This window comes from Tamandua tetradactyla, chromosome 3 (assembly GCF_023851605.1).
Source record: "Tamandua tetradactyla isolate mTamTet1 chromosome 3, mTamTet1.pri, whole genome shotgun sequence".
Classification (NCBI taxonomy): domain Eukaryota; kingdom Metazoa; phylum Chordata; class Mammalia; order Pilosa; family Myrmecophagidae; genus Tamandua; species Tamandua tetradactyla.
In genome coordinates, this window is record NC_135329.1 from 171,220,854 (window position 1) to 171,239,040 (window position 18,187).

General features: G+C 38.4%; 1 protein-coding gene and 1 pseudogene across 7 annotated transcripts in view; both read right to left on the reverse strand.

Moving 5' to 3' along the window:
• The window catches only part of ANKRD44 (ankyrin repeat domain 44), a 347,994-nt gene that overhangs the window by 60,094 nt on the left and 269,713 nt on the right, over positions 1-18,187 (reverse strand). The gene's annotated exons all lie outside the window — the stretch shown is intronic.
• On the reverse strand, positions 283-16,988 carry LOC143677916 (S-phase kinase-associated protein 1 pseudogene; annotated as a pseudogene).

Here is an 18,187-nt window from a genome sequence, read left to right on the forward strand (position 1 = left end):
CAATACTTGTAATTTCCTGTTTAAAAGTCTGCGATGGTATCTCATTGAGGTTTTGATTTACATTTCCCTAATAGCTAGTGACAACAAACATCTTTTCACATGCCTTTTAGCCATTTGCATTTCCCCTTTGAAAAAATGCCTATTCATATCTTTTGCCCATGGTGGTTTGTCTTCTTACTGTTGAGTGGTAGGATTTCATTACATATTCTGGATAACAGACCCTTACAGATATGTGTGGTTTCCAAATATTTTCTCCTTTTGAGTTGGTTGCTTTTTCGGCCTTTTGAAGAAGTCCTCTGGAGCACTGAAGTATTCAATTTTGAGAAGTTTCCATTTATCTATTTTGTTTTTTCATTGCTTGTGCTACCACTTACCACTAGATCTTGAAGATGCTTCCCTGCATTTTCTTCTAGGAATTTTATGGTACTCGTTCTTATATTTAGGTCTTTGATCCAATTTGAGTTAATTTTTGTCTTGGGTGTGAGATGGGGTCCTCTTTCATTCTTTTGGTTATGGATATCCACTTCTCTCAACACTACTTATAGAAGAGACTGTTCTGTCCCAATTGAATGGACTTGGGAGCCTTGTCAAAAATCAATTGACCATAGATCAATCCATTGATTGATATGTCTATCTTTATGCCAAAACCCTGCTGTTTTGACCTGTGTGGCTTTATAACATGCTTTAAAGTCAGGAAGTGTGAAACCTCCTACTTCATTCTTGTTTTTCAAGATGTTTTAGGCCTATTACTCTTCCAAATAAAGTTGATATTTAGGTTTTCCATTTCTGCAAAGTAGGCTATTTGGAACTTCGACATGTATTGCATTGAATATGTAGATCAATTCGGCTTTTCCTTATCATTTTGTTTTGAGCTGTGTTGTTTTGATTCTACAAGACAACTTTTTCCTAGTTGTTTTTATTTACAAAGCCAACTTCTAAAAGGTCATTAAACTGAAGTTAACTGAACAGTAAACTAGGCAGAAATTGCTTTACATAAAGAGGGAAAAACTAAAATGCCACTGTTTATAGAGAGAGAAACCACAGTTCAGTTTATTTTGTTTTTTTTTTTTTTTTTTTTTTGCATGGGCAGGCACCGGGAATTGAACCCAGGTCTCCGGCATGGCAGGCAGGAATTCAGTCTGCTGAGCCACCATGGCCCACCCAACAGTTCAGTTTTATTCAAAGCAAAGAAAAAAAAGAAAATTTTGATCATACTAGAAGAAACCCAGCCATAGGTTTGGAATCAGTACTCAAACTACACTTACAACGAGGGCAACATTCTGCTAATACAGTTTATTTGCTGCTGCATTTGTCTACTGTTTGTCTAATACTAACAATTATAAACAGCAGTGCAACTAGTATTTGGAACAATCCTTACAGTGTTACAGTGTCAGGCATAATGTTTCACTTCTCTTCACACCACTGGTTCTCTTCAAAAACCTGGGCTTCCTCCTCTTCAGTAAAGTAGTTTTTGATATTGAAGGTCTCGCAAATTTCTTCAGGAATTTTCCCCTTGATCATACTGGCAACAGTTGTGCATGTAACATCAAGCAAACCCTTGATGTCTAAGTAGTGTGCAGCCAGAATAAGTTCCAAAAGTGTTTCCTGGTCAACTTCAGGAATTCTTGGTACCAAACAGCAATATCATCATTTTCTTTTCTTTGTTCTCATCACCCTCAGGAGGAAAAGGGTCATCTTTGTGGTGGGTGTGCCACTGAATGACCTTAATAAATAATGCTGCATGTTTAGTAGAGGAACTGGGTCATCAGATCTTTTATCACCCATTCCCAAATTTTCTAACATGGTCTTTGTATAGATTGTTTGGCAATTTCCACATCCACTTCAAGTTATCTACCAGCACTTTGCGACTTAATTGAAGGCATGGTGCTTGGTCTCAAGGAGACAGTGGGCCAGAGGCTGATGTGAGCTGGAGGCATCAGCACAATAAGAAGGAAAAGGCGGGGAACAAGGCCATTACCCAAAGCAATTGATTTTTAACATACTGACCTTGTATGTGGTAAAGGTAAAGAAATTTATTTAGGTCATCTTACGTATTTCAAGTAATTTCTTTTTGTCGTTTATAAGGGTAAGCCATTTTATATATTTTGATGTGATTGTAAGTGGTAATATTTCTGTACAAGTGATTTTTAAAATTTTATTTCCTATATGTGTTTGCTGCTGATATGTAGAAATACAGTCGATTTTTGGATGTTGACCTTATATCCAGCAACATTGCTAAATTCATTTAATTCTAATGGTTTCTCAGCAGATTCAACATATGCAATCACACATTCTGGAAATAATGGCATTTTAATTTTTTTTTCCTTTTCTCAATCCTTATGCTTCTTGTATTAGTTTTCTATCTGTGCTGTAACATCTTGTCACAAAGTGAGTGGCTTCAAAGAACACCCATTTGTTATCTCACAGTTTGGTAAGTCAGAAGTCTGGTGATAGATGGCTCAATGGGTTCTTTTGCTTAGAGCTTCACAAAGCTGAAATCAAGGTGTCAGAAGGGCTTTTTTTTTTCTCTTGTGGAGGCTTTGATGATAAATCTGTTTACAAGCTTATTCAGGTTTTTGGCTAAATACGTTCCCTGCAGCTGCAAAACTGAGGTTCCCATTGCCTTTGGTGGCTGTCAGCTGGGAACTGGTCTTTATTCCTAGAGGCTGCCCTCATTTCTTATGCTTTCTACGCAGCCCACCTCCAGCAATGGCAGGCTGAAACTCTCATATTCTGAATCTCCCTGACTTCTCTTCGTGCCATATCTCTCCTATCTTCAGCTGGAGAAAGTGCTATGCTTTTAAAGATTGAAGAAATCTTTAATCTTTTGTATGATTAGGTTAGGCCTACCCAATCTAGGATAGATATCTTTATATCTGCAATTTAGTCGTATCCTTAAAGTCTCTTTTGCTATGTAAAGTAACATAAAGGTTTCACAGATTACGGCATGAACATCTTTGGTTGGGAGCAGGGGGGCATTTTTTCTACCATATTTTTATTTCTTTTCCTTACCTTATTGTACCAGCTATGACTTTTAGTACAGTGATGAATAGAAATAGAGATAGCAGGCACATTTATCTTGTTCCATTATGAGGAATAAAAGCATTTAATATTTTTCCATTAAGCATGATGCTTGTCATAGACATGAGATCAATAAAGTTTCTTTCTGTTCTTAGTTTATTAAGAAAATTTTTCAAGATGAATGGACATTGACCTTGAGCAAATAATTTTTGACATGTTTATCTGATATTTTTCTCCTTTTCCTGTTAATGTGCTAAATTACATTGATTAAATTTGGGGGGGGGGCATGGGTAGGTTCGAGAATTGAACCTGGGTCATGGGCATGGCAAGCGAGAATTCTACCACTGAGGACCCGTTGCACCACCCTACATCAATTAATTTTTAAATGCTAAATCCCATGGCATTCCTGGAATACCCCAACTTGGTTATGATATAGTCTCATTTTATATATTCCTGGACTTGATTTGCCAATATTTTATTTAGCTTTGTCATTATTTTTTTGGAGGAAGCTTTTGGTCTAAAAAATATCCTTTATTGCCACTGTCTTGGGTAATATCAGAACTATGGGTCAAATTTAAAAAAAAAGAGAAGGTCCCCATGCTCAAAGATTATAATCTTCCAAAATTTCTCACATTGATCCAACATACAACAGACCTTTATGCTTCTATCAAAAAATTTCTGTGACTGAAATTGAAACATGGCTAGGGATTGGTATAAGACACAAAATCTCACAGATATCACATATTTCCAACTGAGCAGTCCATTCATTCATTTCCTCCATTTTTTGCCAGTTCACAATGTATACTGTGTCCATCAAGATGTGGCTGGGTATACTTTAGAGTGAGCTAGATCTGGTACAAATTAGGTTCTTAGCAAATATGTATTGATATTAAAAATGAAAACACTAGCATCTGCCACTCTAAGCAGCAGCTTTTTTATTCTGACAGTACAGAATACGTTTTCTTTTTAAGTACCATCTGGAAAAATTTCTCGGGTTTGCAGTTATTGCACATATTAATAGTTATCTACCCCTTCATCTCACCCCCAATATCGCAGGTCCTCCAAATCACTAAATAGTTAAATTGATAGGGCTTTATCAGAGAAAAGCACTGGTTGAATTGGGGGACTCAGAGAGGTTTCACTCTGCATTTAGACTGTGAACTAATATTTTTTTTCAGCATTTAATTGTTATTGCCCTGTGCTCTACAGAGTATTTTTAAACAGAGTAGGGATACCACATAAGATGAAAGAAATAATTGATAACTTTTATGAAAGTCAGAAGCCTAGATTTTTGTAAGTGGGCTTAATTTTTCACCTCCCAAGGTATTATTAGTTCATTGATAAAATGTCAATGGTATTGATAAGGGCTTTCATTATTAGAGAATCTTCCTATTAATTTGGGGCCTACTCTCCACTACAAGTTGATATCTAAGACTAAAAGGCAGCAGGTCTCCTGGATTTCATATAATTTAAAATGTATTCAGTCCCCTGTCCATTATCCACAAGTCTGTCAACAAAAATACTCATGAGGGAACAAATTCAGTTTAAGTTCTGCCCTGAAAAAGATCTGACTTCAGTAAGTGACAGACATACTGATATGGTGACAAGTGGTCAGCCCTGTAAAACATTTGTAGCTATAAGTGTTACAACTGATCAATTCCACTTACTAGACATATACAGAACTTGTTGTATTACCAGGAAGAGCAATAAAACTGGCCTCATGCTTCCATGGTGACTTGTGAGAGCAAACTTAAATTCAAGAGTAACCTGTTTTCCTTTAATCAACTATAATGTTCATGCAGATGATATTCCCAGGTTACATAGAATTTTATTACCATTGTGCTAATTTATTTTCTTCCTCTGCTCAAGGTTAAAATTATTTGCCTAGGGCAAGACAGATTTTATTTGGGGATAAGGAGAGCAGTGTAGAAGCTGAGACATGGTGATATGATACAAAATGGCAGAGAAAGAGAACAAAGGACGTAACAGCATACAAATAAATTGAATATAAAGAATTATTAATTCTTACACAAGGAACAGTATCCTGCTTCAGGAAGGCATTTTACTTACCTGCTCTTAGTTTCCAGAGCTGTGCAAACCAATATAAATATTCCTTTGGACACCATTTGTAATGTTAAATTATGGTACAGACTTCCCACTCTAAGCGTTAATTCACGTTTTAGTGATACTAGTCCAGTCTATAAAATATATAGCTTTAAAGAAAATTTCTTTAATTGAAGCTGAACTTGGTGGGATTCTGAAATATTAAGGACCACAAAGACAATGTTTGGCTAATGAACATTAAAATAATCAGATTCAAGTAAGTGGGTAAAGAAAGCTGTTATTATTTCAAGCTGAATTAAAACAGATGGGAGAGACTGACACACATGCATTGAGATATGTGCCTGCCTAACACCAAACCTTTTATGAATGGCTGTCACAGATGGTGATGGGATTCACAAGTACCATCTGAGAGACAGCATCCATTTCCCTTTTGCTCCAATGCACTACGTCATTTGCTAATTTTCTATGTCGTGCATGATGCAAATATCATCAAAAGGAAAGAAAAGACATGAAAACTGGTTCTCTGATATTCTGAAATGAGGTGACTTTTTATCAAACCAAGTCCAAATATCCATCTGCTCTTTCCACCATTCAGTTCATTTCAGATTTGGCACTACCATTCCACATTCGTACAAATCATGGGGTGATGAAACAAGTGACCTAAATGAGACAAATACAGCAAATGCATGATACTGATGAGTGTCATTGAAACTGCCTTAAACCACTGAACCCAGAAACGGATGTGCCTGTGCAGGAAGGCACCTGCACCTCTTCTGGGACATCACCTTTTACCTTGGATAAGAATAACAGAATTCTAGCAGAGCAACTGCATTTATCGTTATTATTTATTCACATGTTGACTACCATTACTGGACAGTAAGCTCTGAGATACAGTACCCTCCTCATCTTTTTAGAGCTGGCACACAACACAGCAGATAAGAGGAATTGATTAAGGTATATTAAATTAATACATAATAATGGATGCTACTTGTACCCATATCATATGCCAGGCATTGTGCTAGACATTTTACTTTCATTATTTCACTTAATCTTCAGAACAACCTAATCACCACTTGACAGATTAGATAGGAAATGGAGCCTCATGGAAATGAAGTAAAATATTTAAAGACTTGCAGCTAGGTAATGGCAGAGCTGGCATTCAAATCCAAGCCTGTGTGCTATGGAAGACCTTGAACTTTCCCCAATACCCCACATCCCCTCCTCTAGACAAGTTCCTTTAGGCTTGGGCTGGGTTTTAGGGTTTTTTGCTAAAGCAGCTGAAATGCAGATAGTATAAAATGGGTTGGTTTTACAATGGGGACTTACTAGTTTACAAGCTTACAGTTCTGAGGCCATGAAAATGTCCAAATCAAGGCATCACTAAGATAACATCTTACTTCTCGGTCAGGTAGCAGGGCCCATGGCAGCATCTGCTGGTCTCTCCCTTCTCTTTTCAGGTTTCATTGCTTCCAGCTCTGGCTTCAGCGGCTTCCTCTCTGTTTCTGTGGCTTTCTCTCTCAGCTCCTGTGTCTTTCCCTTTCAGCTTCTGGGTTTCTCTGAATTTCATCCTCTTATAAAGGACTCCAGTAAGAGGATTAAGACCTACTTGGGGCATGCCTCAGCTGAAATAACCTACTCAAAAGACCCCACCCACAATAGATCCGCACACACAGGAATGAAATAGCTTTAAGCACAAGACCTTCTGGGGTTCTTTACGCCTCCAATCCATCATAGAAGATCTAAGGAAGTGGTATTGCAGGCGATGGATGAGTCCAGACTTCACACACCGGGCAGAGACATCAGCAGCCTCTATGCTGCCATTGGTGGGCAGTGATAGAAGTGGTGTCTACTGGACCTCCGTGACTGAACAGCTTCTTGAGCACTAACAGTAATGGGAAATACCATCGTAGCAAACAAGACCAGGAGAGGGAGATGTAGGTACCTTGTAGTAACAAAGAGGAGCATATGGAGCACATGTAAGACACTTCAAAAGCTCCTCAGAAAGAACTGGAGCAGAGCCAAAGCTCCAGCAGAGTAGATGAGGGCAGGGTGAGAGAAATAATTCAGGATGCTTATCATAATGCTATTATTACCCCTGGCTATGGAGAAGTAGGAAATGGGTGATATGTTGAGCCAATACTTATGCTGCATATGTTTTACCTCTCATAATAGATTCTAATACTTTGAGAGTAATATCCACGCTAAATATATTTTTGCGTCAGCCACAGTTCCCAGCACATCATCTGATAATCTACTCTATATCTCCAGAAAGCAGCCATCCTAAAGGTAGCTAATGCAAGCGAAGTCACACCCTGGAAGTTGTCCTAGTGGACTGGTAGATGACTTTCCGTGCAGTCTAGGGAGATGGCACAGTGGTAAGAGTGGTAAGGTTGCTTTTGCCTTGACCAGGGGTCAAAACTCCTGGATGGGCTGCTGAAAGTATTCCAATTGGAAGAGGGGTGTTGAATAGGAGAAGATACATGAGGCCACGACAGCTTGAACTCAGAGAATTTTATTTAACTCCTTTGATTTTAATTCTATACTAAGGAAGATAACTTCTGATTGTTACTCAGTTTACAAAATCAGATCTCCTACTCGGAAGGGAATATACTGGTAGAAGATAACACGAAGCTCCTGCCTCTTAACAGTTGGACTTTTCACTGTAAATTCACAAAAGCTGTTCTTGTTCAGTAGACTTGTATGATTCATAAAGGGGACTAATATAGTTTATAAACTTGTGAAAAAGCCGGTAGGAAGACTCCTGCCCTCCAAACTCAAACAGTACCCAGTGGAGTTAGAAATGACCAGCAATGCGAAAATACTGACTAATTAAGCATCATAGTCATTGTGATATTCCCTTAACTTAAAGAAATGTATTTTAGGAGAGAATGATACCAAAAAACATACTGCTTATCAGAAATGATGACTTTGGATTACTTTTTCTTTTATTATAGTTTGTCCCATATCAGTGTGAGGAATTTGAGACCCAAAGAAGATTGCTATGAACTAAAAAGAAAATTTATGGAATTAAAAACAATGTTTTTTGTGAAATAAATAATGTATTTTGGAAAAACTATGACTTTTTTCCTAGGGGAAAAAAATAGTGCATAGTTGTGACTCTAAAATTTATTAAATTGCTTTCCCAGCGACTAAATGGATTTTATTGTTCACTAATAACAAAACTACTTTTCCAAGTGGTAAATGGCCCACAGAATTTAAGTCCAGAGATGTTACCACTGAGGTTGTAGGAAACTTCCCATAAGAGAAATCTCAGTTGCTGTTGAGTGATTCGGTTTTTTCCAATGATCTCTTTCAGCTGTTACAGATTGTGGAGATGCTACACTTCTTAGGAATCCTAGAAAGGCTCTTTGTTCTTCGTGAGCATCATAACCTCATGATCTGGAGGCGCAGGTGTGCGTGTAAGCTTTTATTCTGGCTATAAAATGTCCAGGCCTCTACATTTCCTGTTACTGAATGAGGATCAAGAAGGGAAGAGCTTATCACTCAGCAGCTGTCAAGGATAAGATATCTTTGGAGAAACAATTTTGCAAGGAAGTCACCCCACCTCACCCCACCCTACCCTCAGCTGGACGAGGTCAGCTGCTATAATAAGGAGAGTGATGCCTCGCTGACAGCAGCTGCTACAAAGCTGCTGAACAGAGATTTCAGGAGAAAGCTGGGCCCAAGAAGTGTGCTTTTATGAAAATATGTGCAGAAGTGCAGGGGGTCAGCTCTGCAGATTTTGAATAATGGGATGTACTTGAGAGCCACTGCTGAGGTTGTTTTCCTCCTCACTATAGGGAGGTGCTGCTTTCCTGACAGAAAAGAAACTGCTGACTGCTAGTCAAGGCAAAGATATCCAAAGAAATGGATGACACAGACATAACTATTCCTGGTATTGTCTGAGGTTCTGTTTCCCTTGACAAAACCTAAGGACTTCTCCTGTCACTGATATCTTGGTCTCATGCATTATATCTTCACTGATGTAGAATCAGATATTCTGAGACAGTTTTGCCTTTTAAAATTCTGGACTTGGCCAGTCCTCTAACGGTTGCATGACAAAATGGTTATAAGCTTGAAATTTGGAATCAGATAGACGTGGGTTTGAATCTTAGCTCTATGTCACACCAGCTGTATGACCCTGGGTAAGTTACTTAATATCTCTGCACACATCTGTGAAATATGGATAATAATAATAGGAGATAATTCACAATGCTGTTGTGAGAATTAACTAAGATGATAAAGGCACAGTGTTCAGTCCAAAGTGCTTGCAATAAATGTTCAGTTATGATTTTATTAAAAATAATAAGTATGGTTGTTAAGCTTTTCCCCCATGAGACAAGGCTTGGAAAAGGAAGTAGAGTTTGTTTTGAGAGATTGATTCTTTTCAGGACTGAGGGTCTGACAACCTTATTTTATTGATTAAAGTTCCACGAGCTTTGGTGACATAAAGTTTATAACTACTCAAGTTCCAGCACATCCTCTGGATAGAAAAGTCCATGAGGTGATTTGCTAGCTGGATCTGGACCTTCATGAAGAGTGAGATTAGAGATACACATTTGAATGTAGAGGAAAGAGTTAAAAGATCAACTTATAGAGTTCCTTTTGGAGCAGATCCTTCCTGAGCATGCAACTGAGTAGACCAGGCTGTGTAGTTAATCTGCATGCAATGAATTTTGGATAGGTGGTCTTTCTAAGAGTTAGCATAGTTTAAAGAATGGTGAACAATTTAGCATTCAAGGTGGTAGATTATTGAGGTCTCAAATCATACATGTAAATTTTTTGAAGGACCTTATTCAAGGACAATGTTTAATCAAGACTAGCTTCATCACCTTGGTTGCCCTAACATCTCTTGCCTGCTTCTTTCCATTATTACTGTATGCTTTAGGGAATGCAAATTGATTTTAATATCAAATGTATAAAATAAATTTTCTGCAGAAAAAAAATATTATCTATTCTAAACTATTAATTAAATCTTTATATTAACCTGCTTCAATAAATAAACATTTATTGAGTGTCCACTGAAGGCTGGACATTCTGTTAGATGTTAGGGAGGCAAAGATATTGAGTTAAAGGTTTACTAGGAACTTGGAGTCGTTCTAGGTACTCTATATGGACTGACTTCTGAATCCTCACCACAACCCTGAGAGGCAGGTATTGTCATTATGCACATTTTAGGTGAGGAAACTAAGGTATAGAGAGGTCAACAAAGGTCACAATGCTAGGGAATGGCAGAATCTGAATCTGATCTGGCTCCAGGGCTGCACACTGTACCTGCTTTTCAGAAAGGTGAATGGGAATGTGCCTGTTCTCAAAAAAGTAGACAGTCCAGTGGCAGGGGTAAAACATTCTGAGCTAATTATTCTGTTTTCCAGCTGGATTTCCATAGCAAGTCTTCATTAAAGCAATACAACTGAGGGTTAACCAAAGGTCACATTTCATTCTTTCTCCATGTCATTATCCTGTTATCGCAGTACCATTTTGTTGATTTTTTTCTCTTTTTTGGGGGTGGGGGGGGGGTGGGGTGAGGAGTGCACAGGCCAGGAATCGAACCTAGGTCTCCCTCATGGCTGGTGAGAATTCTACCACTGAACTACCCTTGTACCTACTTAGATGCATAAATCTTTAATTAGCCTTTTAATTTTGAAATAATGTAGATTCACATCCAATTCTAAGAACTAATACTGAGGGATCCCATGTACCCTTTACCCAGTTTTGTCCAATGGTAAGATTTTAGCAAACTATAGTACAATATCACAACCAGGATGTTGGCATTGATACAGTTGAGGTCAAGATAAAGAACATTTCCATCACCACAAAGATCCCTCACGTTGCCCTTTGAAAGCCACATCTACTTTCCTCCCCTCCCTATACCCTCCTCAATGCTGGAAACCACTATCCTGTTCTCCATTTCTATACTTTTGTCTTTCAATATGTTTTACACATGAAATCATACATTGCATAAATTTTTGGTATTTGCTCTTTTCACTCAGTATAACTCTCTAGAAATTCATCCATATTGTTATGTGTATACATAGTTCATTCCTTTTTACTGCTGAGTAATATACTATAATAAGGATTTACCACTACTTTTTTTAGCCTTTCACCTATTGAAACATATCTGCATTGTCTCCAGTTTTTTACTATTACAAATAAGGCTTCTATAAACATTAGTGTACAGGGTTTTGAGTGAATATAAGCTTTCATTTCTCTGGGGTAAATGCCTGGGAGGGTATTTGCCAGGTCATGTGATAGTTGCATGTTTTTTTAATGAAATTGTTAAACTGTTTTGTAGAGTAGCTGTACCATTTTATATTGTCACTAGCAAGACATGAGTGATCCACTTTTTCTGCATCCACACCATCATCTGGTATTATCATTCTTTTTATTTTAGCCATTCTCAGGGGCATAGAGTGCTATCCTGTTATGGCTTTAATCATCTCAAACTCTGAATGTTGTTTAACGTTGAAGCTTTGCACCACCACCTGCAAAAGCTGTAGTGGGGGGAAGGGACAAGGCAGAATCTCTGCCCCTAGCTTAGGGCTCCTACTCCTCCTGCCTCCTCATTGGTTGGTTTGGGAAAAGGAAGATAAGTAAGAGGACAGGGTGGTCCAACTGACTGGCAACCTTATGGAAATGGTGTCAAATGCTTAAAACCATCTCTCTCTTGGTGAGAGTTTTAGTGATAACACATCAATGGCAGTCTCTCACCCATAGCTCTTTCCACCTGAGTAAATGCACCTCTTTGCAGGTAGCTTACATTCCTCTCTCAACCCTGGATCTACCCTCTTCCCCAGTAGCCCTCTTAAGGAGGACCAAGAACTCCAGGCCAGGTCACTCTTTGGCCACCATCTGGACACTGATGAATTTTTGATTCATCATTGGTGAAGGTGGAGTTGTTTCTCAAACACAGCCCTCTTTCATTTAACTATCAGATCATTCTGAGCCATTCAGACTTAAGATTTGTCATATGCCAGTCCACTGTGCCCTCTAAGTTGTGTGGGACACAAGTTGGATATCCAAACACTCCCTAAAAGTACTTTCACTAGGGTAGAGATGAAGAGAACACACCCCTTCTTCCCAGCTATGGAGTGGGGGGGACTTATAGAAAAGCTATCTCCAAAGAAATCATCCCTCGGATCTCCAGCTTTGATCTTAGAAATGGTAAGGAGGCCATCAACTGAAACGTTATTTCACTCTGAAATATGGGGGCAAGGATCCCACTGTCTTCTGTCCCCAACTTAAAGTGAGACTGAAATTGTTCTATTTTAATATTCTGTTGAATGGTTCTTGCATTGCCAAATTCATTCATGGTCATGCCAAATTTTTTTTCCGTCATATTACAAAGAAACAAGGGAACACTTTGTCATAAAATACTGTCTATTTCACTGTTCTGAATACAGACTCAAGTCCAAATTCTGATTCAAAGTTTATGGACTTCTATTTATATTCATAGCAGTATGTGGGCTGCCAACGGCATAAAAATATCTGAGCCCACCTCTTCCACCCCCTCCTTTAGTGTGAGTTCCCCATAAAATTTAATGTTCCTCCTCAAAACTGAATTTAAAAGAAGAAAGAAAATGAGCATTGTTGCTGTTTCCTGCGAGCACTGCCCATTGGAAGACCGCTGGCTGGGAGACCGCATGTACCCTCAAATCATCTCTCAGCAGAACTTCTGGTTGATGACAGAAGAGTCATCAGAGACTTGTGTGAGCCTGGGGTTATAGTTCACTAGCTTTTCATCTTCCTGTCCAGATGACCACTTAAGAGATGTGTGTGCATGTGTATGCCTGTATTTTATTAAGCCCTCTTCTATATCCTGCTTCTTCATTCTTGGGAAGCATAATCAGACACTGCCAGTGTAAGTAAATCTTATACAGACATGTTTATTCAGAACCAGGTGGTAATAGTTTCCTAAAGTTCTGTGACAAACACAAGAATCAAGCCTACACGCTAAGGAGTTTATTTGAAAGCAGCATAATTTCAGTATTCAGTTCATCCCCAAAATAGCTCTCTTCATTCTGTCTTCAGAGAATCTCACAAACTTCTAGAATATAATGTGAGAGTAACTGGGGGTGTCAGCTCCGGTTATTTTCACAGTTGAGGTTTAAGTTAGCTTATAACAGTGAAAACAGGAGAAGGTCCAGAGAAACAGCCAAATCCAAATGAGATGGCATGGCAAAGTCTTGTACTGAATTTAAAAGAAGTCTAGTTATTGGCCAATGTCACTAAATTTCCAGAGGCAAACTATAATTCTACTGGCGCACACATTTTTCCACTTCAATAACAAGGCCACAGAGATCTTTACATTCACAGATACATCTTTATAATCTTATAAAAGAAAAACAGTATGCCAATATAAACTCACAAATTCCAAACAGGGGCATGATTGCCTGATTTTTCTTTCCACAGTCATAAAAAATGCATTCCAGATAGAGGAAAGGGGAGATTTAGGGCTCTCCTTTGCCAACTCTTTCCCTCCACTCAAACATAAGTTTTGTTCAGACACAAGATGCTTTATTAGCCAACTCTCCCTGACTCTACTTTGATATTTTGAGCCCAATTGAGTATGACTGAACACAACTCTCAGCAGATATTTGTAGGCATATTTTTGTTTACACACATAGTACATACATTTTTGATCAAGACCAGCTGAGAACACTGTCCCAAATAGATAGACTTTGGCAGAAATCTGAGCCTCAACTATCCTATCAAGGTTAATACCATTTTCTGAGAGTTCTTTGCTCACAGAACTAATTCAATGTTTGCATGAAGGAAATATAACGATGATAACTAAAATTATAACTTCTGTTTCTTTTTTTATTATGGCAAAGTGGATTGAGCAAAGAGTATGGCTTATACCCAACTGTGCAAGTGAAATCATTAGCCTCCCCCTTACATAGGATATGACACCCAGGGGTGAAAGTCTCCCTGGCGACATGGGAGATGACTCCCAGGAATGAATCTGGCCCTGGCACTGTGGGATCAACAATTCCATCCTGACCAAAAGAGGGAAAAGAAGTGTAACTAATAAAGTATCAGTGGCAAAAAGAGTTCAACTAGAATCCAGAGGTTACTCTAGAGGTTGCTCTTATGCAAGCTTCAGTTAGACCTTGCTACCTATGATAACCTGCCAACCCCCAACCAGCACCATTCCAGCCAATCCTAAAGAACACCTAGGGCAATATATAAGATTCCACAAGGGTTCCATGCACTAGAGTAATTTTCCAGAAACCTACAACCTCCAGATGGGTCCCTGGACCAGATAAGTCCTGAAACCTAGAGGGCCCAGCCTCTCCAGAACATCAGATAGTTCCATCTCCCTACCCCATATTAGTGACAGACCCTTCCAATATGAAAAAGTTAAAATGGCCATAGCCCAAACACCCCTAAAGAGAGGGATAGAAAGATTAAAGGTGATGGTGGAGTTATACAGAGAAGATAGGATTTAACAAATGAATATGACTACTGAATCATTAAATTGATATCTCTTTTAGTCTCCAGTATCTTAGAGCAGCTAGAAGTAAACACCTAAAATTGTGGAATTGTAACCCATGTCAAACTCTGAAATATGTTCTACAACTAATTGTGATGCTGTGCTTTGAAATTTATTGCGTTTGCAAATATGTTATTTTCACACACAAGAAAAGGGAAAAAAAGTCAATTGTAATGATAAAAAAATATTTAAGGCATCTAGCCTCCTATATTCTGGTACAGCTAGAAGGAAAATTCTGAGAGGATTGTAGGGTAGCCCATGAGAAACTCTGGGATCTTCCCTGTAACCATCGTTGAAGAGGGTTTTGAAAACTATTGCTTTCTTATTTCTTTGCTTTGTATGTGTGTTATACTATACAATAAAAAAGTTAAAGAAAAAAGAGTATGGCTTATAAATTCTAAGCTTAGTATCAGGGATGCGAGTCACAAACCATGAAGGCCAAGTAAACATACACCAAGTTAAATGTCAGAGTCGAATATAATATACATCAAAATTAATGCTATATATTTAATGATGTGCATAATCATGGTAATTACTTAACTGGATAGGAGTTGGGTCCAAAGACAAATTTCACCAACTGCACAGATCAGCTGGCTCTGATGGCCACGCATCCTGTACACTCCCACACCAGCTCCCAAAAAACAAAGCTCCTGAGGCTGCAAGGAAGGCCGGCGGGCCACAAATACTCTTCTACTCAATCTATTCCTTTCATTGGGCCAAAGTGCAGGCTAGGAATACAAAGTAAAGGAAGGCTTCCCTGCACAACCCATGTACTTCCACAGGCTCAAATAACCTATCCAGAGCTACCACAAGGATGTCTTTTCTAGTGTCTATCACAGAGGCAGGACCAATTTGTTAGCTGGATGACCCTTGGTAGAATCGGAGTTTGTATGTTGTGAGGCGAGCCACAAGGATGGTGTGGCAGTGATGAAGGAGTCTTAGAAATTCACCTCTCACTGCTTCGTGGTTTATGGGTTTGCTTTTCTAACCTCGAGTACCAAAGGAAATGGGAATTCGAAGGAAGAGGACAGTATTGGGTGCTTATGGAGAGAGGGAGCATGAATCAGAGAAGCTGACCCCCTCCCAGCAATAAGTAAGTAAATACATAAATAAATAAAACAAAACAAAAAACAAAAAGGTCCTATTTCCTCTCCCCTCCTTCCAGAACCCTTTTATCTTATTTAATCTTCTCCCAAGTCTGCTCACAGTGTAGAAAGCCAGGGCTGGGACAAGACCTGCAGTTTTCTGGCTCTATTGACACCATTCTCTTTTTTTAAAAAAAAATTTTTTTAAACAAAACACACAAAAACAAATATTCCATTCTTTATATATAACCAATAACCCACACTATCATCACATAGTTGTATATCATCACATAGTTGTATATTCATCACCCTGATCATTTTTTTGAACATTTGCATCAATTCAGAAAAAGAAATAAAAAGAAAAAAGAAAGAAAACACATACATACCATATCCTTTACCCCTCCCTCTCATTGACTGCGAGTATCTCCATCAAACCCATATATTTTAGCCTTTGTTTCCCCTATTTTTTTTATACTCCTTATCACTCCCTTTCATTGATCATTAGTACTTCAATCGACTAAATTCATTTCAACATTCGTTCCCCCTATTATTTATTTGTTTTTAATCCCTATGTTTTATGCCGCTGTCCATATGACGCCACCCTTGAGGAAGGCATCATTTGCACTCTTTTTCAATGAGCTCACAATCTTGCTTTAATAAACAGAAATACAAAGTGGTAAATAAAAGTAACTCTATAAATACCATCTTAAACCTGTTTTCACGCTTGTGCCTCTCCACTTGTTAAATGAAGAAGCTGTGTTTGCAAACACTGTCTCAGATTCTTCGGTCATTCATTTCTACAGGAACCCCAGCACTTGCACTGATCTCACCTGCCTTTGCCCTCCTGCTGTGAGCCTACCATCGCCATTTCTTGGGCCTTCCATATCAGCAGACCAGCATCTTCATGCACCAACCCCCTCGGGGCCTCACTATTCACAGTGACCAACTCAAATTAAACCCAGAAAGAAGGTAATACACATTCTTTCCATTTTAGTCCTGAGGTATGATTTTTTTCATGCCCTTTGCCTATTTTTTTTTAACATGGCTTGATTTTCTTTCAAGACCAAGTATAAGGTATCACTAATTAAAAATATATACTGTGGGGCCAGATGTAATCAGCCACAGATGTGATCAACTGACTGATGATTTAATACACCAGCCTTCTGGTTTATCACCCAGCCACAAAATATTCTTGCAGCAACAGTCAGACCAGTGCTTGCCTCACCAGACAACTGGGCATAATCATTTGGCTAAGTTGACACCAGAATCTTACCACCACATTTTGTCATAGTGTATGCTTGTATTCAACTTCATTTGATACAATAAATGTACTCTCCAAACTTAAAAAAAAAAAAAAAATATATATATATATATATATATATATATATATATACACTGTGGGGTGGGCCACGGTGGCTCAGCAGACAAGAATGCTTGCCTGTGATGCCAGAGGACCCGGGTTCAATTCCCAGTGTCTGCTTATATTAAAAAAAAAATATATATATATATATATATATATATATATACTGTGAAAACAATGGATGTTGAGAAAATATTATGAAATATTTCACTTATATTAGGCCCCCAAATTAGTTTCACCTTGTCTTTCTGTGCAAATCTGCATTTTGTCTTGATCAGAAGGGGGCACAGTATAAAGAATGTTTATAGCCTGCTTAGGATCTTTGCTTAGCACCAATTATATCCAAAAGGAATTTCAGGATGCATTCCAAATAGGAATATATAGAACTCTCAATCAACTAAAATTATTCATGAAAACAAGAAGAGAATTTTGGTCCTATTTGTGTTATAAATGAACCACTGAGGTGCTTTCCTAAAAGCAAACAATGGTGCCACTTCTACCACTTTAGATTGACACCAGGTCCTGACCAACTGATGTGCAAACTCAGATCACAACTTCTTCCCGACCTACTTCTGAATGCCTTATATTTTCCGTGACTAGTCACCACCTTGAAGTCAAACAGGGCAAATGATGATGTGATCAAAGAGATAATTTCATTATTAAACAGAATTAGGGAAACTTTCTGGTGGACAGGAAACCTTTTTATTGGATAACAGAGCTAATGGCCTCAAAATAGCTTCCCTGAAAAATGAAAGTAACGTGTGACATATTATTTACATACAAAGGAGGTATTAAAAGACTATTCTCAGAGTTACCATGCTCATTAAAGGACCTTAAAACAACACATTATTAAGACTGTTGTTACACACTTTGTAATAAAAGTTCAAACGTCCAATTATGGCTTACAGTTTTCATAGAAACACCAATTAAAGACAGCTGTATCTTAAATACATTTAGGAAGGCAGGAACATAATTGTGAGTTACAGTAGTAAGCCCTCACCCTGCCACTATTACTCCCTAGGCAAACACACACACACACACACACACACACACACACACACACGCTGTCAGGAGCCTTTCTTATTTGGGATCTAAATGCAAAGGTACATTTGCTGAAGGGTCTGAACCAATTTCTACAGTAATGATGGTGTCAGGGGCAAA